The sequence below is a fragment of the Nelumbo nucifera genome, chromosome 4, assembly GCF_055504915.1.
Source record: "Nelumbo nucifera cultivar China Antique chromosome 4, China Antique-T2T, whole genome shotgun sequence".
Lineage (NCBI taxonomy): Eukaryota > Viridiplantae > Streptophyta > Magnoliopsida > Proteales > Nelumbonaceae > Nelumbo > Nelumbo nucifera.
The window spans coordinates 95,308,464-95,333,273 of NC_142652.1; the positions used below are offsets into that span (position 1 = coordinate 95,308,464).

General features: G+C 42.7%; 1 protein-coding gene across 4 annotated transcripts in view; it reads left to right on the forward strand.

Moving 5' to 3' along the window:
- The window catches only part of LOC104610858 (DUF1365 family protein), a 74,423-nt gene that overhangs the window by 13,897 nt on the left and 35,716 nt on the right, over positions 1-24,810 (forward strand). The gene's annotated exons all lie outside the window — the stretch shown is intronic.

Sequence of the window (24,810 nt, forward strand, 5' to 3'; positions counted from 1 at the left end):
AATAATGTCCCATCTGGGGCAAAGAGTTTATGACTCATATCAATAGGAGTAGCAACTGGTCTAGCACCCATCTTCCCAGTTTCAGAGAGCAAGTCAAGAACATACTTCCTTTGGGAGATAAGAATCCATCATTGATCGAGCAACTTCTATGCCAAGGAAGTATTTTAGTTCCCCCAAATCTTTAATCTCAAACTCGGTATGGAGGAAAGATTTGAGATCATGAATTCCTGAAACATCATTACCAGTCACTACAATGTCATCTACATACACAATGAGGTATACTGCCTGAGGTCCACTCCTCTTCACAAAAAGAGTATGATCAGACTGTGTCTGCACATAACCAAAGTTAACAAGTGCTGTTCTAAATCTCTCAAACCATGCTCTAGGGGACTGTTTTAGTCCATAAAGTGATTTCTTCAGTCTGCATACCTTTCCTTGCATATCAGTTCCATACATCCCTGGAGGAAGAGACATATAAACCTCCTCATGTAATTCACCATTCAGAAATGCATTCTTCACATCCAATTGATAAAGGGGCCAGTCAAAGTGAGCAGCTAAAGATAGAAGAACCCTCACAGATGTCATCTTGGCAACAGGTGCAAAGGTCTCTAGATAATCAATCCCATATGTCTGTGTATAGCCTTTTGCAACCAGCCTGGCCTTGTACCTTTCAATGGTGCCATTAGCTCGATATTTGATAGTAAAGACCCATTTGCAACCGACTAAATCCTTCCCTTCAGGCAAATCAACCACTTCCCATGTGTCATTCTTGTGTAGGGCATCAATTTCAGACCTCATAGCATCCCTCCATTCTGAAATATTAAGAGCTTATGACACAGACCTGGGAATAGGGTTAGAAGCAACAGAAGATAGATAGGCAAACATGAAGGAGAAAGCAACCTGTAAGAAAGGTGCTTGGAAATGCAGTGAGCAGTGCACTTCCGTTTTCCTTTCCTAACAGCAATGGGAATATCAAGGTCAGGGAAGGATGACTCCAAGGGTGCTGAAACAGTACTTGTTGTCTCATCTGTGACTGGAAGCATATGAGGCTCATGTGTTGTGGGAGAAACAACCTGCCCATTTCTGGATCTTTGCCTTTGATACACCTTGGGATTGAGGATAGGATGAGGAGGTAAAGGAGGAAGAACACTGGGACAGGGAGAATGGAACGAATTATCCACCCTTGATTCATTTGAAAGAGAAGCAGACTTGTCAAAAGACTCAACTGGAACAGGAAGAGGAAGAGCAAACACCTGTGACAAATCCTCCCCCTGTGGACAATGTCCTTCCCGAGAGGAACCATAAAAGGGAGAAAACTCATTAAAGGTGACATCCATTGAGACATACCAAGTGCCAGTCTTTGGATCAAAACAACAGTAACCCTTCTGTGTGGGGGAATAACCAAGGAAGATACAGTTGTGGGCTTTTGGTTCAAATTTATGCCTTTGGACACTTGGAACATGTACATAACAGGTGCAGCCAAAGGCACGAAGAGGAATAGGAAAAAGGTCCTTGTCCGGATGAAGGAGATTGAAGGGAGACTTAAACCCTAAAACCCTGGATGGCATACGGTTTATAATGTAGGTAGCAGTGAGAACGACATCACCCCAAAACCTTGTAGGAACATGGGAGGCAAATAAGATACTTCTTGCAACTTCAAAAATATGCCTATTTTTCCTCTCAGCAACTCCATTCTGTTCTGGGGTCCTAGCACATGAGCTTTGATGAATAACCCTCATGTCTGAGAGATAGCAGGATAGGTTCTTCTCAAAGTATTCTTTTGCATTGTTAGATCTGAAGATTTTAATCCTGGTATCAAATTGGATTAGAACAAATTCATGGAATTGTCTTACAAGTCTTGGAACTTTATCACGGGATTTCATTAGGAATATCCAAGTGAACCGAGAAAAGTCATCAATAAACAAGATAAAATATTTGTAGCACCCATGGAGGGTAAGTGGTAAGGCCCCCACACATCAGAATGCACAATATTAAAAGGAAAAGAAGATCTTTTATTACTCAAAAGATAATTGTTTCTATAATGTTTTGATAACTCACAAGACTCACAATGAAGACTGGACAAACTAATTCCCTTAAACAGTTCAGGGAATAGATGACTCAAGGCAGAAAAAGACAGATGACCCAAACGACGATGACACAACATAATCCGACTAATAGACTCTGAAGAAACAGACCCAAAAGCAACATTCCCAGGATGATCAGTGCATTGTCCCGGAGTATCGAACAGGTATATTCCGTTCACCTCATGGCCACTCCCAATCACCTTCCGAGACTCCAGATCCTGAAAAACACAGTAGGAAGGAAAGAAGGTTACACAACAGTTGAGTGACTTGGTTAGACTACTTACAAACAATAAATTTGTATTTAGTCTAGGTACATGAAGTGCAGAAGGTAAGAACAAGGAATCTGTAGCCTTGATGGTTCCCTTGCCAGAAATAGGGGAAGTGAACCATCGGCTAAAGTGATTTTATCACGTCCAGGAAGCAAGTCATATGAAACAAACAGGGTACAGAGGTTGGTCATATGATCAGAAGCACCTGAGTCAATAATCCAAGGGATCTTAAGATTACCTGAAGTGGTTGCATGATTGGCAAATGCCCTTGTACCTGAATGAGCAAACACAGAATGAGCTGAATTTCTTGAAGGGTTGGAAGAAGTCACATCCTCTAGATGACTGATCATCTTTCCAAACTTTTCATATTCTGCTTTCATGGCTGCCAACTGTGCACACACAGACATTTCTTCAGTATAGTACTTATCACTATCTGGCTCAGCAGCCACATTTGCACTTCCTGTCCCTTTACTATCATGTTTTTTTTGAAACCGAATTGGAACAAGATCAGGATGTAACTTCCAGCACTTATCTTTGGTGTGCTTCGGCTTCTTGCAGTACTCACATACCACTTCTTTCTTTCCAGAGCCACTAGTAGTCCCAGCAACCCTTTCAGATTTAATCCCCATATTTGCACAGTGATCACTAAAACCAGCCCCTTGAACCTGGACAGCCCTCCTGCTCTCTTCACTGCTCACCAATGCATAAGCTTGTGACAATGTGACACTCTCCTTGGATAGAATATTCTGCTTTGTGATATCGTATTTTGGGTTTAGTCCGGTTAAGAACTCAAACACCCTGTTTCTTTCAACCAGTTTCCTGTAGGTCTCTGCATCATTAGTGGTGTCCCAGGTTACAGCTTCTATCAAGTCTATTTCTTGCCACAAAGACTTCAAGGTTGAGAAGTATACAGATAATGGTTTCTCCCCCTGTCTCAAATTCTTCACATCACTTCTCAACTTGTAGGCTCTAGCCACATTTAGTTTTTGGGAATAGGTTTCAGCAACACTATCCCAGATTTCCTTTGCTGAATTCATCCATAGATAGTGCTGGCTGATCTGTGGCTGCATTGAGTTCACAAGCCACCCAATAACAGTGTAGTTCTCTTGGATCCACTTCTCATGAAATGGATCATTTTCTGGGGGAGCCTTCTTGCTCCCCGAGATAAACCCCCACTTTCCTCTACTACATATATAAATCTTTACCGATTGTGACCATGCTAGATAATTAGTTCCATCTAGCTTGACTGTGGTCACCGTCAATAGAGTCAACAGGAGCTCCCGGAACCTGTCCGAATTCAGCCACATTCTTGTTTTCAATCTCTAATGAGTCCATCCTTTTAACCACTTCAAATAAGATTCAGCAAACTTCAACCAAACAACACCGGATGAGGATGAACGAGGGCTGTATTAAACCAGCCTCAAGCAGCAATACACAAAGCTGAGTCACACCTAAGCTGTGAGAGCCCCAAAAACAGAGGCAGCACTTTGTTGACAGCACGAGACACCAACAAACTTGGTTCGGCCTTCAAGAATAAATCAGAAAACTACCAAACACTGTGTACCTAGTCCAAGCTCTTTTTCTAAACAAAAAATTTAGGTACTTTCCAAACTGTACCCCACAAGGGAAGAGAACAGTCCCTACTGTCGAAGAGACCTTTTTACAAACACAGAGTGGGCAGTAGAGAAGCCCACACTGTCAAAGATGAAAACAGCCCCAAAGAACAGTCCGTACAGGGGCCCAAAAACAATCCAAAAAGGACAATAAACAGCAGTACTGATTTCAGAGGTATTTTGACTACTTGACAGTCCAAAAAAGAAATGAAAACTACCCAGAAATCTCTAGATTAAACCTGATCAGAGGATACCTGAATATCTGTACTGTTTCCAAAGGAACTTCGGAGATTAACAGTCTAGAACAAGAAAAAAAATAACCCAGAAGTCTGAGCACAACTTACAATATTTAAGCTTCAAATCAGGAACCGAGCTGTTTCCCCTTTTTTCTCTGATTCTTCCTGGCAACTTCCAATGACCTCCAAGAATCAGGCAACACGAGCTGAAGCTTCCAGCCCTAGAATACTGAAGTTCAGGCCTGCTCTGATACCATGAAGAAAACAAACCTTGAGAGTTCGGCAATGAGGGTTTAGAGAATGAGAGTTTCAAACATTTCTCTCTCTCTAACACCCTAACACCATTTTATTAAGATAAACATTGAATAATTACAAGGAGGCCCTTAGTTGGGCAAGAATTTACACAGAACATAACATAGAAAGGATGGGCCCAGAGTAAGGCCCATTATAGACAAGAACATAAATAGTAAGAAAGAATAAAAGAATAAACAGCCTATGGGCCATTCGGCCTATCTTCTCTACAAAATCAATTTTAGACTTGGCTCTGCTACTGTTGAGCAGGAGAAGAAGGAGAAGAAGAAAGGAGGAAGGAAGAAGAAGAAGAAGAAGAAGAAGAAGAAGAAGAAGAAGAAGAAGAAGAGGCAACAGAGTTGAGGCCTCAAAAGTTCTACTTTAGTCGAGTGAAGCATTGTATTTATACTATACTGGCCGTACAACACAATAGGACTGTAAAATTACAAAAATACCCTTGCGGGTACTAAACTTGTGTACAGTACATATAGTACACCTGTCAACACTCCCGCTCAAGTTGGGGCATAGATATCAATCATGCCCAACTTGTCACAGAGACCTTGGTGTCTGGAATGGTTTAGCCCTTTTGTAAAGATGTCTGCTAGTTGGTCTTCAGAGCTGATGTATGGAGTGCATACTTCGCCTATGATGATTTTCTCTCTGATAAAGTGCTTGTCAACTTCAATGTGCTTTGTTCTATCATGTAGTACCGGGTTGGCAGCGATACTTATAGCTGCCTTGTTGTCACAAAGCAGAGTCATGGGTTTACCAACTTGAAAACCCAACTCTCCCAATAAATTCCTTATCCACATACCTTCGGCTACTCTGTGTGCCATTGCACGGTACTCAGCTTCAGCACTGGACCTAGCTACAACGGTTTGCTTCTTACTCCTCCAAGTAACAAGGTTCCCTCCTACAAAGGTGCAGTAACCACTAGTAGACCTTCTGTCACTTTGAGATCCAGCCCAATCCACATCTATGTAAATTTCAACTCTCAAATGTCCATGTTTCTGGAATAATAAGCTAGCACCCGGGAACTTCTTAAAATACCACAGTATTCTCTCCGCTGCTTCAAGATGAGTGGACCTAGGTGCATGCATGAACTGGCTAAGGACACCAACAACATATGCTATGTCTGGACGAGTCATAGAGAGGTACAACAATCTCCCTACAAGTCTCTGAAATTGCTTCACATCCTTAAGAGGTTCACCTTGGCTGTCACTTAACTTGTGGTTGGGGTCAATGGGAGAGTCAGCTGGTTTAGCCCCAATCTTTCCTGTGTCCTTAAGCAAATCTAGGACATATTTCCTTTGGGAGATGAAGATACCCTTTTTTGATCGGGCAACCTCAATTCCAAGGAAGTATTTTGCGGGTCCTAGATCTTTCACTTCGAATTGAGTGGCAAGGAAAGTCCTTCAAACTTTGAATTTCATCCTTCCAGTCACCAGTAACAATTATGTCATCCACATATACTATTAGGGCAGCTATTTTACCTTCTACTCTTTTTACAAACAGTGTGTGATCTGACTGACATTGCTTGTATCCCCTCTGTTGAACTGTAGTATGAAATCTGCTGAACCAAGCTCTTGGAGATTGCTTCAGCCCATATAAAGACTTTTCAATTTGCACACCTTTTGTTCACTTCCTTGAGCCAAAAAACCGGGGGGTTGAACCATATAAACTTCCTCTTCAAGGTCACCATTCAAGAAGGCATTCTTGATGTCAAGCTGATGTAGATCCCAATTCAGATTGGCAGCAAGAGGAAAAAGGACTCTAATAGAGTTTGTTAACGGGTGTATTATATGTACTGTACACAGGCTTAGTACCCGCAGGGTATTTTTGTAATTCTGTAGACATATTGTTATGTACGGCCAAAATAGTATGAATACAATGCTTCACTCGACTGAAGCTAAGTTTTGTTGAGGCCTTAACTCAGTTGCCTCTTGTTGTTGTTCTTCTTCTCCTTTTTTCTTCTTCTTTTCTTCTTCTCCTTGGTCTCCTGCTCAACATGGTATCAGAGCAGGACCGTCCAGGCCTAGAAAACAACTAGCTGAGGTCTCTCTCCACTGCTGCGTAGGATCTATAGTCCTGATACTTGAAGACAAGGAAGAGGAAGCTTTTCTAGTGCTGCGGTCAATCTCCACTGCCGAGTAGGGCTCTGCTACAAGTAAGCTGACTGTTCAACTTCCTAGTGCAAAAAAAGGGTTTGGCTACATTTATTTTTGTTGGTAATTGGGGTTGCTTCGGCTAAGAGGACTCTAGAAAATCATCCCAGATGTTCGAAGGAAAGCTCTGACCTGAAGGGAAGTTCGAGTCCATGACTGTACTGCCTATTCACAGTTCGGGTGACCTAGGTACTAAACTGATTTTTTTCCTGTTTATGGTTCTCTTCTTGCACGACTGTTAATGTCCCAAAATCTGAGTAGGGACTGTTCCCCTTCCTTCGATTGTATGTTGCCCTAGTCAGCTCTCTAAGGGGCTGTTGATGAACCCTAGAACTTGAGTGACTGTTCGGCTGCCCTGGAAAGTGGATATCAGCCGATTAGGTGTGGTGAATCACCACTCATATTGCTGTTCCTACTGTGTTTTTTTTTTGGGGGCTGAGAAGCTGTATCAAAGTTGCGAACTGTAGGTCATTCAGACCTGGTTACACTGCATGTGCAGTTCATATATTGTTCTGTGAAGTCCTACACAATGTAGGTCATACACCCTAGTACTGCAGCTGCAGTGTTTGTGCTTGGTTCTCTGTGAGCCCGAAAATCAGCAAGTGTCTAGTTGTGGACTATTGCAGCTCTATAAGACCGTGCTTTGGTTTTGTGTACTTTTAAATTTAGAATCATGAGTAGTGAAGATTCAGCTACATTCGGAATATCCACAATGCTGAATGGAATGAGTGGGAACAGTGACCTATCATTCCTTATGGCTGTTGTTCCTCTTGACGGGTTAAACTACCTAGAGTGGTCAAGGGGGATCAAGCTATACATAACTACAAGGGGAAAAATAGGCTACATAAATGGAAGAATCAAAGAACCACCTTCTGGAAATGCAGAACATGATAGATGGGATCAAGAGAACAATATGGTTATGTCATGGCTTTTGATCTCCATGCAATCGCAAATAAGGAAGAACTTCATGTGGGCTGAAACTGCAAATGAGATCTGGGATCAGGCAAAGTCCACATATTCTGAATTTCGACACTATGCCAAGATTTATCAACTGCAAACAACTTCGTCTATTTGTATACAAGGGGAGAGGAATTTATCAGTTTATTACTCTGACTTGACAATTGTTTGGAAGGAGTTGGACCATTACCAGAATATTGAGTGGAAGTGTGAGGAAGATGCAAAATTGTATAAGAAACTTGTCTCACAGCAAAGGGTGTTTGCCTTTTTACATGGTCTCAATCCTACCTATGAACCCATCAGGGTACAAATTCTAAGTTCTAATGATCTTCCTTCAATTCAGGAAGTCTATGCTCTTGTCCAGTCTGAAGAGAGCAGAAGGAACTTGATGAACAGCACCGGAGGGGATGCAATTGTGTTGGCGGCAAAGGGGGGTCTCTCTACTAGTGGTGGACCTTCTTTCAAGAGAGGGGATCTCCAGAAGAAAGCAAAAGATAAGGAAATATTGTGGTTAGAAGCCCCAACACACCAAAGATACTTGTTGGGATCTCCATGGGAAACCGAAGTGGGCTCAGGATTTACCTAAGAAGCAAGGCTCAGATGTTATTAGAAGACCCGAGCAGCAAGGTACCAAGAAACACCACATGGCCAATATGGTTACTCGGGAGAATTAGCCCTCCACCTCCACTGTGACTCAACCACCACATGGCCAACATAACTACTCTGGATCCGACCCAAGGGAGGATATTGTAAACTCCTTCCGTGACCATTTGGAGCTTTATGGTAGATCAATTCGCCAGATGGATGCTCCTCCCACCACCTCTTTTGCATCCACATCAGGTAATTCTGCCACAACTTTCCATGTTGCTTCTCACGACCTTGACTCTCCATGGATCATTGATTCTGGAGCGTCAAAACACATGACTGGTATGTCCTTTTTTTTTCAAACTTATCACCTTCTTTCCGGAAGAGATAAAGTGAGACTAGCTGATGGATCATACTCTCCCATAGCTGGTCAAGGAACTCTCTCTTCCCCTTGGCCTTACTCTTTCTAATGTTCTTCATGTTCCAAAATTTTCTATGAATTTGTTTTCAGTCACAGTGTTACAAATTCCTTAAACTGTTCCGTGACTTTTTTTCCTTCCTCTTGTGATTCAGGATCTGGCCTCAGGGAGGACGATTGGTAGGGGTCGTATGGTTGATGGACTCTATATGCTGGAGAATACGGCTGGCCTTCTTGTTACCGAGTCTGTGAGTCTGTTCAGAAAGAGTAAAATGTATTTATGGCATTGTCGTTTGAGTCACTTGTCTTTTGAGTCCTTGAAAGTTGTTTTCCCAGAACTGTGTAAGTCCATGTCTGTTTCTAATTTTTCTTGTCAAACGTGTCAGTTAAGCAAGCATTGTAGAACTCAATTTCCTCAAAGAAATAGTAAATCTGAGTTTCCTTTTCACATTGTGCATTCTGATGTGTGGGGCCCTGTTACTTTACCTTCTGAGACTGGGTACAAGTACTTCATTACCTTCATTGACGATTATTCCAGATACACTTGGGTATATCCAATGTGAACCTGTGAGGAAGTACCAAAAATTATCCAAGATTTTCAGCGGATGGTCTTCACTCAATTTCAGACCGAAATTCAAATATTTCAATCAGACAATGCAAAAGAATTTTTTCATAGTAACCTCACGGAGTTCTTTGCTTCACATGGCTCACTTCACCGGAGCTCTTGTGCCCGCACGCCACAACAAAATGGTGTGGTTGAACGGAAGAACCGTCACCTTCTTGAAGTGGCACGGGGTTTACTACTCCACATGAATGTTCCCAAACGTTTTTGGCTTGAGGCCGTCCTTTGTTCTACATACCTCATTAACCGAATGCCCTCTCGTTGGTTAGAGTATAAAGCTCCACATCAGCTTTTCTTTCCTAAGGCCCCTCTTCTTTTTATTCCTCCTCGTGTTTTTGGTTGTTGGTGTTTTGTCCAAAACCTATCCCCCACCCGGGGAAAATTGGACTCTCGTGCTATCCCGTGCATATTTCTTAGCTACTCATTCTCTTAGAAAGGTTATCGTTGCTTTTTTCTTGTTTCATGGAAATTCTATGTCCATGGATGTTACCTTTTGTGAGGATGAGCCCTTCTTTCCTGTTTCTCCTCAGGGGGAGTGTAGGTACGAGGAGAAACTGGTTCAACTTCCTCCTCTTCCTACTCCTTCTCCTTCTCCCCTTTCTCCTTCTGATCCTCCACCTTTCCGTGTTTTTTCTTGTCGTCGTAAAGGCCAATCAGGTTCAAGAGCTGAGGAGAATCCAGAAGCCGTACCTCAAATGCCATCAGATTCCTTGGGGGAAGATCATACTCACTTAGGTAATTTGACTCCCAACCTCCCTGTTGCTAATGATCTTGACCTTCCCATTGCCCACAGGAAAGGTGTTAGGTCATGCACCACCAAACACCCCATTTTCAACTTTGTTTCCTATGAGAAATTCTCACCTTCATTTCGTGCTTTTCTTACCTCCATTGACAGTATCCCTATTCCCAAGAATGTGGCAAAAGCTCTCTCAGTACCAGAATGGTTGAAGGCCATGAAGGAAGAAATTGATGCTCTTCATAACAATGGCACATGGGAACTTGTTGATCTCCCTAAGGGAAAGGATCCAATTGGATTTAAATGGGTGTTCACTGTTAAGCATGGGGCTGATGGAACCGTGGAGATTTATAAAGCTCGTTTAGTGGCAAAGGGTTTCACTCAAGTATATGGGGTTGATTATGCATAAACCTTTGCACCTATTGCCAAAATGAACTCTATTAGAGTCCTTTTCTCTCTTGCTGCCAATCTGAATTGGGATCTACATCAGTTCAACATCAAGAATGCCTTCTTGAATGGTGACTTTGAAGAGGAAGTTTATATGGTTCAACCCCCTGGTTTTTTTGCTAAAGGAAGTGAACAAAAGGTGTGCAAGTTGAAGAAGTCTTTTTATGGGCTGAAGTAATCACCAAGGGCTTTGTTCAGCAGATTTCATACTGCAGTCCAGAAGAGGGGATACAAGCAATGCCAGTCAGATCACACACTGTTTGTAAAAAGAGTAGAAGGTAAAATGGCTGCCGTAATAGTATACGTGGATGACATAATTGTTACTGGTGACTGGAAGGATGAAATTCAAAGTTTGAAGGGCTTCCTTGCCACTCAGTTCGAGGTGAAAGATCTAGGTCCCGCCAAATACTTCCTTGGGATTGAGGTTGCCTGATCAAAAAGGGGTATCTTCATCTCCCAAAGGAAATATGTCCTAGATTTGCTTAAGGACACTGGAAAGATTGGGGCTAAACCAGCTGACTCTCCCATTGACCCCAACCACAAGTTAAGTGACAGCCAAGGTGAACCTCTTAAGGATGTGAAGCAATTTCAGAGGCTTGTAGGGAGACTGTTGTACCTCTCTATGACTTGTCTAGACATAGCATATGCTGTTGGTGTCCTCAGCCAGTTCATGCATGCACCTAGGTCCACTCATCTTGAAGCAGCGGAGAGAATACTGCGGTATCTTAAGAAGTTCCCGGGTGCTGGCTTATTATTCTAGAAACATGGACATTTGAGAGTTGAAATTTACACAGATGCGGATTGGGTTGGATCTCAAAGTGATAGAAGGTCTACTAGTGGTTACTGCACCTTTGTAGGAGGGAACCTTGTTACTTGGAGGAGTAAGAAGCAAACTGTGGTAGCTAGATCCAGTGCTGAAGCTGAGTACCGTGCAATGGCACACAGAGTAGCCGAAGGTATGTGGATAAAGAATCTATTGGGAGAGTTGGGTTTTCTAGTTGGTAAACTCATGACTCTACTCTGTGACAACAAGGCAGCTATCAGTTTTGCTGCCAACCCGGTACTACATGATAGAACAAAGCACATTGAAGTTGACAAGCATTTTATTAGAGAGAAAATCATTACAGGCGAAGTATGCACTCCATACATCCGCTCTGAAGACCAACTAGCAGACTTATTTACAAAAGGGCTAAACCATTCCAGACATCAAGGTCTCTGTGACAAGTTGGGGATGATTGATATCTATGCCCCAACTTGAGGGGGAGTGTTAACAAGTGTATTATATGTACTGTACACAAGCTTAGTACCCGCAGGGGTATTTTTGTAATTCTGTAGACATATTGTTATGTACGACCAGAATAGTTTAAATACAATGCTTCACTCGACTGAAGCTAAGTTTTGTGGAGGCCTTAACTCAGTTACCTCTTGTTCTTCTTCTTCTTCTCCTTTTTCTTTCTTCTTCTTTTCTTCTTCTCCTTGGTCTCCTGCTCAATAGAATTCATTTTGGCAACAAGGCCAAAGTTTTCAGCATAATCAACCCTATACACTTGAGTAAAACCCTTTGCCACTAAACGAGCTTTATACCTCTCCACGGTTCCATCAGCCCCATGCTTAACAGTGAACACCCATTTACATCCAACTGGATTCTTTCCCTTAGGGAGATCAACAAGTTCCCACGTGCCATTCTTATGAAGAGGATCAATTTCTTCCTTCATGGCCTTCGTCCATTCTGGGACTGAGAGAGCTTCTGCCACATTCTTGGGAATAGGGATAATGTCAATGGAGGAAAGAAAAGCACAAAATGAAGGTGAGATTTTCTCATAGGAAGCAAAGTTGGAAATGGGGTGTTTAGTGGTGCACGAGCTAACACCTTTCCTGTGGGCAATGGGAAGGTCAAGATCATTAGCAACAGGGAGGTTGGGAGTCAAGTTACCTGAGTGAGTATGATCTTCCTCCAAGGAATTTGATGGCATTTGAGGTACGACTTCTGGATTCTCCACAGCACTTGAACCTGGTTGGCCTTTACGACGACAAGAAAAAACACGGAAAGGTGGAGGATCAGAAGGAGAAGGGGGAGAAGGAGTATGAAAAAGCGGCAGTTGAACTAGTTTCTCATGCCTACACTCCCCCTGAGGAGAAATAGGAAAGAAGGGCTCATCTTCAAAAACGGTAACATCCATGGAGACATAGAATTTCCGAGAAACAGGATCAAAGCAACGATACCCTTTTTGAGGGAATGAGTAGCCAAGAAATATGCACGGGATAGCACGAGAATCCAATTTCCCCTTGGTGGGAGATAGGTTTTGGACAAAGCACCGACAACCAAAAACACGAGGAGGAATAGAAAGAAGAGGGGCCTTAGGAAAGAGAAGCTGATGTGGGGCTTTGTACTCTAACCAACGAGAGGGCATTCAGTTAATGAGGTATGTAGAACAAATGACAGCCTCAAGCCAAAATCGTTTGGGAACATTCATGTGGAGTAGTAAACCTCGTGCCACTTCAAGAAGGTGACGGTTCTTCCGTTCAGCCACACTATTTTGTTGTGGCGTGCGGGCACAAGAGCTCCGATGAAGTGAGCCATGTGAAGCAAAGAATTCCGTGAGGTCACTATGAAAAAATTCTTTTGCATTGTCTGATTGAAATATTTAGATTTCGGTCTGAAATTGGGTGAAGACCATCCGTTGAAAATCTTGGATAATTTTTGGTACTTCCTCACGGGTTCGCATTGGATATACCCAAGTGTATCTGGAATAATCGCCAATGAAGGTAATGAAGTACTTGTAGCCACTCTCAGAAGGTAAAGTAACAGGGCCCCACACATCAGAATGCACAATGTGAAAAGGAAACTCAGATTTACTATTTCTTTGAGGAAATTGAGTTCTACAATGCTTGCTTAATTGACACGTTTGACAAGAAAAATTAGAAACAGACATGGACTTACACAGTTCTGGGAAAACAACTTTCAGGGACTCAAAAGACAAATGACCCAGACGACAATGCCACAAATACATTTTACTCTTTCTGAACTGACTCATAGACTCTGTAACATGAAGGCCAGCCGTATTCTCCAGCATATAGAGTTCATCAACCATAAGCCCCCTACCAATCGTCCTCCCCGAGGCCAGATCCTGAATTACACAATAGGAAGGGAAAAAGGTCACAAAACAGTTTAAGGAATTTGTAACACTACTGACTGAAAACAAATTCATAGGGAATTTTGGAACATGAAGAACATTAGAAAGAGTAAGGCCGAGGGTAAGAGAGAGAGTTCCTTGACCAGCTATGGAAGTGTATGATCCATCAGCTAGTCTCACTTTATCTCTTCCGGAAAGAGGGTGATAAGTTTGAAAGTAAGAAGACATACCAGTCATGCGTTTTGACGCCCCAGAATCAATGATCCATGGAGAGTCAAGGTCGTGAGAAGCAACATGGAAAGCTGTGGCAGGATTACCTGATGTGGATGCAAAAGAGGTGGTGGGAGGAGCATCCATCTAGCGAATAGCTCTACCATAAAGGTCCAAATGGTCATAGAAGGAGTTTACAATATCCTCCCTTGGGTCAGATACAGAGTAGTTATGTTGGCCATGTGGTGTTTGAGTCACAGTAGAAGTGGAGGGCTGATTCTCCCGAGTAACCATATTGGCCATGTGGTGTTTCTTGGTACCTTGTTGCCCGGGTCTTATAATTACATCTGAGCCTTGCTTCTTAGGTAGATCTTGAGCCCACAACAAGGCACTTGCAGATTTTCGGTTTCACAGGGAACCAAGCACAAACACTGCAGCAACAGTACAGGTTGTATGACCTACACTCTGTAGGAGTCCACTGAACAATATACGAACTGCACTTGCAGTGTAACCAGGTCTGAATGACCTACAGTTTTACAACTTTAATACAACTTCTCAGCTGAAAAAAAAACTCAGTAGGAACAGCAATATGAGTTGTGGTTCACCACACCTAATCGACTGATATCCACTTTCCAGGGCAGCCGAACAGTCACTTTGGGTCTAGGGTTCATCAATAGTCCCTTAGAGAGCAGAATAGGGCAACACACAATCAGAGGAAGGGGGACAGTCCCTACTCAGATTTTGGAACTTTAACAGTCGTACAAGAAGAGAACCATAAATAGAAAAGAACAGTTCAGTACCTAGGTCACCCGAACTGTGAATAGGCAATATAGTCAAGGACTCGAACATCTCTTCAAATCAGAACTTTCCCTCGTACATCTGGGATGGTTTTCTATAGTCTTCTTAGCCGAGCAACTCCAGTTACCAGCACCTAAGGCTGAAGGATGAAGGAAGAAGAAGAAAAAACTTGTAGCAGAACCCTTTTTCTGCGCTAGGAAGTTGAACAGTCAGCTTTCTTGTAGCAGAACCCTACTCGACAGTGGAGACTAGCAGCAGCACTAGAGAATACTTCCTCTTCCTTGTCTTCGAGCATCAGGACTAAGCTTCTACGCAGCAGTGGAGAGAGACCTCGGCTGGTTGTTTTCCAAGCCTGGACAGTCCTGCTCTGATACCATGTTGAGTAGAAGAAGGAGAAGAAGAAAGGAGGAAGGAAGAAGAAGAAGAAGAAGAAAAAGAAGAGGCAACAGAGCTGAGGCCTCAAGAGTTTTACTTCAGTCGAGTGAAGCATTGTATTTATACTATATTGGCCGTACTACACTATAGGACTGTAAAATTACAAAAATACCCTTGCTGGTACTAAACCTGTGTACAATACATATAGTACACCTGTCAACAGCTACCAAGTTGACAGTAATCAATGATGCCAGATTTGTATTGGACCACACACTAAATAGATGTATCTCTACAAAAACCAAATCGAAACTTAATCGATTGGTTTGGCTATCCACACTTTTTTGCTCCGTTTTTTGGTTTTTCTTGAGCACCCTTATTGCTCATATTCTCATCAATCTGGATCTAAGTGACCAAAACATAGAGATCTGGAGATGTAGCAGGGTGGGTGAAATTTAAGAGTACTATGTTAGTTGTGAAGGATGAGATATCCATCACATGGACGCCCATGTCTTGCGGAATGGACTGGGCGAATTTCAAAAAATTTCTCCCATCTTTGCAGGGAATCGAATTCCCTATTTTAGAAAAACATATTTTTCAAGGATCAATCTTGAACCATGAACCAAACCAGATCTGAACCAAAAGGAGTAGGAGGGAGGATGTACCTGATATGGAGAATTAGTATCTCCCAATGGAGGTGTTCACGCCCAAGGAAGGATCCAAAGACTGCTCCCACTGAAAATGGCGCAGTGCAGGATGTAGTAGAATCAACAATGTTCTTCAAAAGAACTTGACCCTTCGCAAGAATCAACTGAATGGTTTGTGAGTACAACTCCAATCAATCTTTTCCCAAAAGATTGGTATCAAGATCAGATCTTGATTTCTCCCAAGAACTGGAGATCGAACTAATGGTAAATGCGGCGGCAAGAGAGATTTTGCAGAGGTTGCAAAAATCTCTCTTCTGTGATTTCAGCTCTGAAGACAAGAGTGTTAGGTTGCATATATAAAGGCTGCCGCCCCCTCCTCCTTTTATAGATTTAAAGGGATCAGCTCCTAATCCTATTAGGAGCTGCTGATCCAATATATATTTGGATTAGAAGTCCCTTTAAGTGATAAGGGAGAACCCTTATCTTATCTGCAGATCAGATCAGCCATCTCCTAATCTAATTAGGAGGCTTCCAGATCTAAATCTTATTTAGATCTTGGACTCTCTAAGTGGATAGGGTCTAGGCCCAATCCTATCAGCTGATTCATCTCAGAATTCGCCCCCTTTAATTGACTGATCAAATCAGCCCAGTTCGAAATGGGCTTAAGGCCCATTTAAGGTTATGTACTCACTTAGCCTTCCAAACTGCTGCCCAGTTGGGCTTCCTTGTATGGCGTGGGACCCAAACATTGATCTACACATCAGCCACATGGGTTCAGCCCAGCCTTTGTTACAAGGCCTGGCCGAATACACTGTTATGGACAGTGCACCCCCTGAAACCCATCTTATGGGCTCTATGGGCCCAACACTTACCCTAAGTAGTCCCTGGGCCAAGCCACATTGTAACACCCAGGGATTGTGGGCAGATGCAAGATTAGCCCATCAGGTATTATTCTCAATGGTCTTACACTTAACCTCTCAGCCCATAATGATCAAACATTGCCCGACAAGGGAGGACCTCTCCCTCGACTGCAAGGAACAATGTTGCAAATCATTTTGAAACCATAACATATATATATCTTTATATAATTATATTTTGCAAAATAAAATCTCAACAATTGAAATTGGCTGCCGGCAGTCTTGGTTTCCATCAGAGAGAGTGCATCCCCGATCATTACCTTTGTTCGACAAAGGGGCTGATCCTGTCACTATGATCACCCACTCAGATGAATTCTCGGACTGTCCCAACATACCCAGGTTTTGACCCCCGCTAAGGATCTCACTGATTGGTACATTAAAGACAGCCCAATCCGACACCTAGTGTAGTATCATAATCGAGTCTAGGGGTTAGGTGTAATTTTCCAGTTTTGCCCATCTATCTCCAAGGTCTAGGGCAATACTGGAAATTTGGTCCGGTTCAAAGTTTCTATTAATCCTACACTGCATGTGCTTCGGGTCTCACCTTGGTAGCTGAGATAAGCCACCCCAACAGTTGGCAGCACACCAGTGTCAGCTTTGGCAGGATAAATCTCCCCAGACTTACCCAATGGCTGTGAACATTCTAAACTAACACAAGTCTCATTAAGTGTCCAGTTTAAGGGTATTACACAGAAACACACCACAGGAACATGAATCAAATGTGTACGTTATTCATTTACAATAAATTCATAATGTACATATTTCTGATTGAAGCTAAGGGCATACAACTGTCTAACAGCTCCCACTTGCACTTAGGTCCAATCTGGTATAAGTCGGAGTCCCATACTTTCCACGTGTTTCTCGAACACTTTCTGTGTCAGTGGCTTAGTCAATGGCTTTGCTATATTCTCCGCTGATGCTACCTTCTGTATCAAGATTTCCCCTCTACCAACAATCTCCTGGAGTACGTGGTACTTCTCTCGATGTGTTTCGACTTCGAGTGGGCTCGTGGCTCCTTAGCCTGAGCAATCGCTCTATTGTTGTCACACAACGATGGGATGGGTGATGTGCTGAACGAAACTACTCCCAATTCGTGAACGAACTTCTTCATCCACACGGCTTCCTTGGCAGCTTCACTTGCAGCAATGTATTCGGCCTCGGTTGTGGAGTCTGCTGTGGACTCCTGTTTGTTGCTTTTCCAGCAAACAGCACACGATCCTATCGTGAAAACATATCCAGATGTAGACTTTCTATCATCCGGATCCGACTGAAAATCCGCATCTGTATACCCTTGGATCTGTAGTGAACTACCATCGAATACCAGACAAAACTCTTTTGTCTTTCGAAGGTACTTAAGTATGCATTCCACAGCAATCCAATGCTCCTGCCCTGGGTTGGCCTGGAATCTACTTACTACACTCATTGCCTGGGCGATGTCAGGACGAGTGCACAGCCTGGCATACATGATGCTCCCTACGGCTGAGGCATAGGGAATGTCTTTCATGCTCTCGATCTCCTCAGAGGCCTTTGGAGACATCTTCTTGGAGAGATTGACTCCATGCCTGAAAGGAATATTTCCTTTCTTGGAGTTTTCCATGCTGTATCTCTTGACTATTTTGTCAATATAAGCAGATTGGGATAATCCTATTATCCGCTTCGATCTATCTCTATAGAGTTGAAGACCCAGTATATAGGAGGCTTCTCCAAGGTCTTTCATGGAGAATTGCTGTGATAGCCATACTTTTATCGTAGTTAACATTCCTACATCATTCCCAATGAGTAGAATGTCATCTACATACAAAACCAGAAACGTAACCTTGTCACCACTGGTCTTCCTGTAAACACAAGGTTCATCTGGATTCTGCTCAAAATCAAACTTTTTGACCGTAGAGTCAAATCGGATGTTCCAACTTCTAGAAGCTTGCTTGAGTCCATATATGGATCTATTCAACTTACAGACCATGTGTTCCTGACCCGCAGCTACAAAACCTTGCGGTTGCTGCATATAGATATCTTCAGCAAGATCTCCATTCAGGAACGCAGTTTTGACATCCATTTGCCAAATCTCATAGTCATAGTAAGCTGCTACATCTAGCAGGATCCTAATGGATTTAAGCATGGCCACGGGCGAAAAGGTTTCCTCATAATCGATGCCTTCTTTCTGAGTGTATCCTTTCGCCACTAGACGAGCTTTATAGGTCTCAACCCTGCCATCGGGGCTCTTCTTTCTCTTGTAGATCCATTTGCAACCAATTGCTTTTACCCTAGAGGGCGGATCCACTAGAGTCCAGACTCCATTGGTCTCCATTGAGTCCATCTCAACTCTCATGGCATCTACCCATTTAAGGGAGTCTATGTCCAACATAGCTTCCGTATAAGTCATGGGATCCTCTTCACTAGTCAAGGTTTCAACCAGGTAACTATCCTGATCGTAACCAAAACGGACCGGTGGCCTGGACACCCGGGCATCTGAGCTCTCCTCATCAAGAACAATTTCCTGACGAAGATTGTCTAGGATGTAGTCATTTTCCAAGAATTGTGCATTCCGACTACAGAACACCTTCTGCTCACTTGGATCATAGAATAAGTAGCCCACTGAGCCCTTTGGGTAGCCTACGAATAGGCAACGGCTGGTCTTGGATTCCAATTTGTCCGGATTCATTCTTTTAACGTGAGCCGGACAACCCCAAATCTTCAAGTGTCGTATACTTGGTTTCTTTCCGGTCCAAAGCTCATAGGGAGTCTTAGGAACCGATTTGGTTGGAACCCGGTTCAGCACGTATATCGCAGTTTCTAATGCGTATCCCCAAAAAGATATGGGTAACTCTGAATTGATGAGAAGTGACCGGACCATATCTAATAGGGTCCTATTCCTCCTCTCTGAAACACCGTTAAGTTATGGTGTAGCAGGAGTTAACTGTGATACTATCCCGTTTACCTTAAGTAGTCCCTGAATTCGTCAGAGAGATATTCGCCGCCTCGATCTGATCGAAGGGACTTAATTTCTCTCCCTAACTGTTTATCGATCTCTTGTTTGAACTCTTTGAACTTTTCAAAGGATTTAGACTTATGTCTCATTAGGTACACGTAACCATACTGAGAATAGTCATCGGTGAATGTAATGAAATACACGTGCTGGTTACGGGTTCTAACACTCAGGGGACCACATACATCAGTATGTATAAGGTCAAGCGTGCCTGTACATCTTTCAGGCTTACCGTTAAATGGCCTCTTTGTCATCTTACCCTGAAGGCAAGGCTCACAAGTGGGAAGATCTTCTACAGTTAGAAAATCCAAAGGATCATCCTTTACCAGTCTTGTGATTCGGTCAATACCGATATGGCCAAGTCTGTAATGCCACAGGCACGTGGGATTAATTGTATCACGTGCTCTTTTCTTGGGGATTTCAGCCGACGTAGTTTCGGCTATGTTAGTTTCTAGAGAAGGATGTAGAACATAGAGACCGTTCTCCAGTTCCCCATATGCGATGAATTTATTGTTTCTTTTAATAGTAATCGTATTACTGAAAAAGACAGAATATCCATCCGCACACAGTTTTGAGACAGAAATCAAATTTCTTCTTAGATTTTGCACAAAAAGACAATTTTTAAATACAATATTTCCTTCTCTAAATTTTAATTCTATGGTGCCTATTGCCGTAGCTGCAACGTTTGTAGAAGTCCCCAAGTAGAGCATCACTTCTCCATCATTCAGCCTTCTGCTTACCTTGAACCCCTACAGTGAGTTACACGCATGAGTTGAAGCCCCGGAGTCAATACACCAGGAAGCAGAAGCCACCAATAAGTTGGTTTCTGTGACACAAGATTCGAAATTACCTTTCTTGGATTCCAGGTACTGAGGACAGTTCCTCTTCCAGTGGCCGGTTTGTTTGCAGAAGTGGCATGCATCTGCTGTCCTGTCCTTTTTCTGCTTCTTGGGCTTGGTAGTCTTCTTCTGAGACTTCTTTGCCTTCCTCTTTTTCTTGCCCGTTTTGTTAGTTTCAACAAGCATCACCACAGGCTCATCCTTCTTAAGTAAGTCCTCGGCCCTTTGCAACATATTGCTGAGCTCTTGGACGCTGACATTCAGCTTGTTCATATTGTAGTTTAATATGAACTTATTGAAGGAAGAGGGCAAGGAGTTCAGAATGGCATCCACTTGAGTACCAAGATCTAGCCCGGATCCAAGGGCTTCCAGCTCGTTAATGTATCCCATCATCCGAAGACAATGGTCGTGAACTTTCTGCCCCTTGGACATTTGAGCGGTCATGAACATTTTCAAGACCTTCTGCCGAGTAGAACGATTCTGCTCTTCGTACATTGTTTTCAGACTGTCCAATATGTCCTTAGCGAGTTCGATCTGATCGAACTGTCTCTGTATTGAGTTGTCCAAAGAAGCAACGACATAGCAGCGGGCTAGGGAGTTTTTATCCTCCCAATCTTGGAATTCTCTCTTACGGGCTTCAGAAGCCCTATCACCCGAACGCTCCGGGGCAGGAGACTTGACTACCTTGTCCAATTTTTCAGATGTTAAAACCAGCATTAGGTTACGGTACCAGTCGAGATAGTTTGGGCCCTTAAGCTTGTTGTCGTCAAGAAGCTTTGCAAATTGTCCGTTTGCCATTTTCTGATAAAACAGCAAATATCAGTCCACAACCTTATTTGATTCATGTCCATATCACAGACATGGATTTTAATCTATGTTCCATTCCCATTTGTTCATCTCTGAGTTTTCCCTCCTTCTTAGGGACGGAGACAGCGACTTGTCTCTGGAAATGTGGGAAACCACATAGGGTGCATGGAACCAACTGTTTCAGCTGCAAAACCCCACCACCTTTCTGTAAAGGATCATATCCACTCATTATATGAGTTTTCCCTTTGGCCTCTGTCAGACAAGGTTCAGAGCCGTTTTCAGGTAAACCTTTCTGTCCAGTGAGTGCTCACCCATCATATTCGTGAGAGAGTTCCCATTTTTTGGTGAAGCCCCTCCCACATCGGTCTATGACGCCGCTATCATCTTATGAAACACTTGGACAAGCCCATCAGCAAATGGATAGCCCATTTTCTGGTGCGTTTCCTCATTACTGAAGGACCCATCCTCATGCTAATGATGGAAGGCCTTTAGAGAGTTCATCATATGAATCTCCCTATCACGTGCACTCATATTTACTGGAGGGAACAAGAATTACGCCCTAGTTTATTTTAGGTCAAACCAAAGTGGCTCTCACTGACTTTCATAAAGCCAGATTTTGGTGGGCCTAAATCGGCTAGGGTTCCGCACGTAACCTCTTCAGGAGGTTTGGGGTCCACCATTGAGGGAGGTCATCCAATGACCTTAGGGGACACCTTGGCAATGATGTGCATTCAGCCATGGTGTGCGCAAGAGCCACTATCGAATCTGCATGGGCTAAGCACTTATGGCCCATGAACGTAGCACATCACACATCCATACATCACATGTAGGGAGGAATTGATCCAATCAATTAATTATCTGTAAAAACCCATTTGAAGCCCATTTTAATCCATAATATTAACAATTAATATCATCTAGGTATATGGGCTGAATTAGGGTTACCTAGTTCGGCCCATATAGCTTTATCCTTTGAAGTGGTTTTTTGGCAGTTTTAACAATTTAAAACTGGGCCTTACAGGTTGGGCCGAATTAAATATCCAATTAATTATCAATCCTTAGGCCCATTAAAAAAAATAGGGCTGATATTCAGCCTTGATCGAACCCTAGATTCGGTCCAAACAATTTGAACCAATCTTGGTTCGAATGGGTCTAAGGTTTGGTCTTTAATTCAAAAAAATAATCTGAAATTAAAGAACTGATGAAACAAAAATCAGTCAATCTAGGGCTGTTCGTACAATCCATCATGCAAAACAGAGGTTAGATCATAGAATGCAGTTTCACAAACTGCAAATCGCAGGTAGCGAATGTCCCATCTGCGAAATCTCCTTCCTTGCGCCGCCATCTTCGATCAAAAAAAAAAATAGAAAACCTAATTTCTATTATAATTACATCAGATCGAATACCTAATACATTGAGTCTAAAAAAATAAAAAAAAATATTTACAGACCAAATGTAATGAGTAAATCAAGAAACTGCAAATCTTGCAGGTTCCTTGCGCAAACCAAGAATTCGATCTCCTCTTGTACGAACAACCCATAAATCAATAAAATCATAAAGAACTATTCTAAACAATAATCAGATTTATATAAAATTTAATTTCAGATTATTCGCCCATAATTTTGGGAGTAAATTCCCAAAAACACTTATTTGCGCAAATTGGGTAGAACACTTTCTGCCCATTTGCGCAGGTTCAAATCTGAATTAAATTGATTCAAGATTTGAACCTGACTCTGATACCACTTGAAGGATGGGATATCCGTCACATGGACGCCCAAGTCTTGCAGAATGGACTGGGCGAATTTCAAAAAATTTCTCCCATCTTTGCAGGGAATCGAATTCCCTATTTTAGAAAAACATATTTTTCAAGGATCAATCTTGAACCATGAACCAAACCAGATCTGAACCAAAAGGAGCAAGAGGGAGGATATACCTGATACGGAGAATTAGTATCTCCCAATGGAGGTGTTCACGCCCAAGGAAGGATCCAAAGACTGCTCCCACTGAAGATGGCGCAGTGCAGGATGGAGTAGAATTAGCAATGTTCTTCAAAAGAACTTGACCCTTTGCAAGAATCAACTAGATGGTTTGTGAGTACAATTCCAATCAATCTTTTCCCAAAAGATTGGTATCAAGATCAGATCTTGATTTCTCCCAAGAACTGGAGATTGAACTAATGGTAATGGTGGCGGCAAGAAGGAGGCGACAAGAGAGATTTTGTAGAGGTTGCAAAAATCTCTCTTCTGTGATTTCAGCTCTGAAGACAAGAGTGTTAGGTTGCATATATAAAGGCTGCCGCCCCCTCCTCCTTTTATAGATTTAAAGGGATCAGCTCCTAATCCTATTAGGAGCTGCTGATCCAATATATATTTGGATTAGAAGTCCCTTTAAGTGATAAGGGAGAACCCTTATCTTATCTGCAGATCAGATCAGCCATCTCCTAATCTAATTAGGAGGCTTCCAGATCTAAATCTTATTTAGATCTTGGACTCTCTAAGTGGATGGGGTCTAGGCCCAATCCTATCAGCTGATTCATCTCAGAATTCGCCCCCTTTAATTGACTGATCAAATCAGCCCAGTTCGAAATGGGCTTAAGGCCCATTTAAGGTTATGTACTCACTTAGCCTTCCAAACTGCTGCCCAGTTGGGCTTCCTTGTATGGCGTGGGACCCAAACATTGATCTACACATCAGCCACATGGGTTCAGCCCAGCCTTTGTTACAAGGCCTGGCCGAATACACTGTTATGGACAGTGCACCCCCTGAAACCCATCTTATGGGCTCTATGGGCCCAACACTTACCCTAAGTGGTCCCTGGGCCAAGCCACATTGTAACACCCAGGGATTGTGGGCAGATGCAAGATTAGCTCATCAGGTATTATCCTCAATGGTCTTACACTTAACCTCTCAGCCCATAATGATCAAACATTGCCCGACAAGGGAGGACCTCTCCCTTGACTGCAAGGAACAGTGTTGCACTCTCTGCTTACATGGATCCCGGGAATTAAAACCTTTTGCAAATCATTTCGAAACCATAACATATATATATCTTTATATAATTATATTTTGCAAAATAAAATCTCAACAATTGAAATCGGCTGCCGGCAGTCTTGGTTTCCATCAGAGAGAGTGCATCCCCGATCATTACCTTTGTCCGACAAAGGGGCTGATCCTGTCACTATGATCACCCACTCAGATGAATTCTCGGACTGTCCCAACATACCCAGGTTTTGACCCCCGCTAAGGATCTCACTGATTGGTACATCAAAGACAACCCAATCCGACACCTAGTGTAGTATCATAATCGAGTCTAGGGGTTAGGTGTAATTTTCCAGTTTTGCCCATCTATCTCCAAGGTCTAGGACAATACTGGAAATCTGGTCCGGTTCAAAGTTTCTATTAATCCTACACTGCATGTGCTTCGGGTCTCACCCTGGTAGCTGAAGCCACCCCAACAGTTGGCAGCACACCAGTGTCAGTCTCCCCAGATTTACCCAATGGCTGTGAACATTCTAAACTAACACAAGTCTCATTAAGTGTCCAATTTAAGGGTATTACACAGAAACACACCACAGGAACATGAATCAAATGTGTACTTTATTCATTTACAATAAATTCATAATGTACATATTTCTGATTGAAGCTAAGGGCATACAACTGTCTAACAAGTTGATGCCTGGA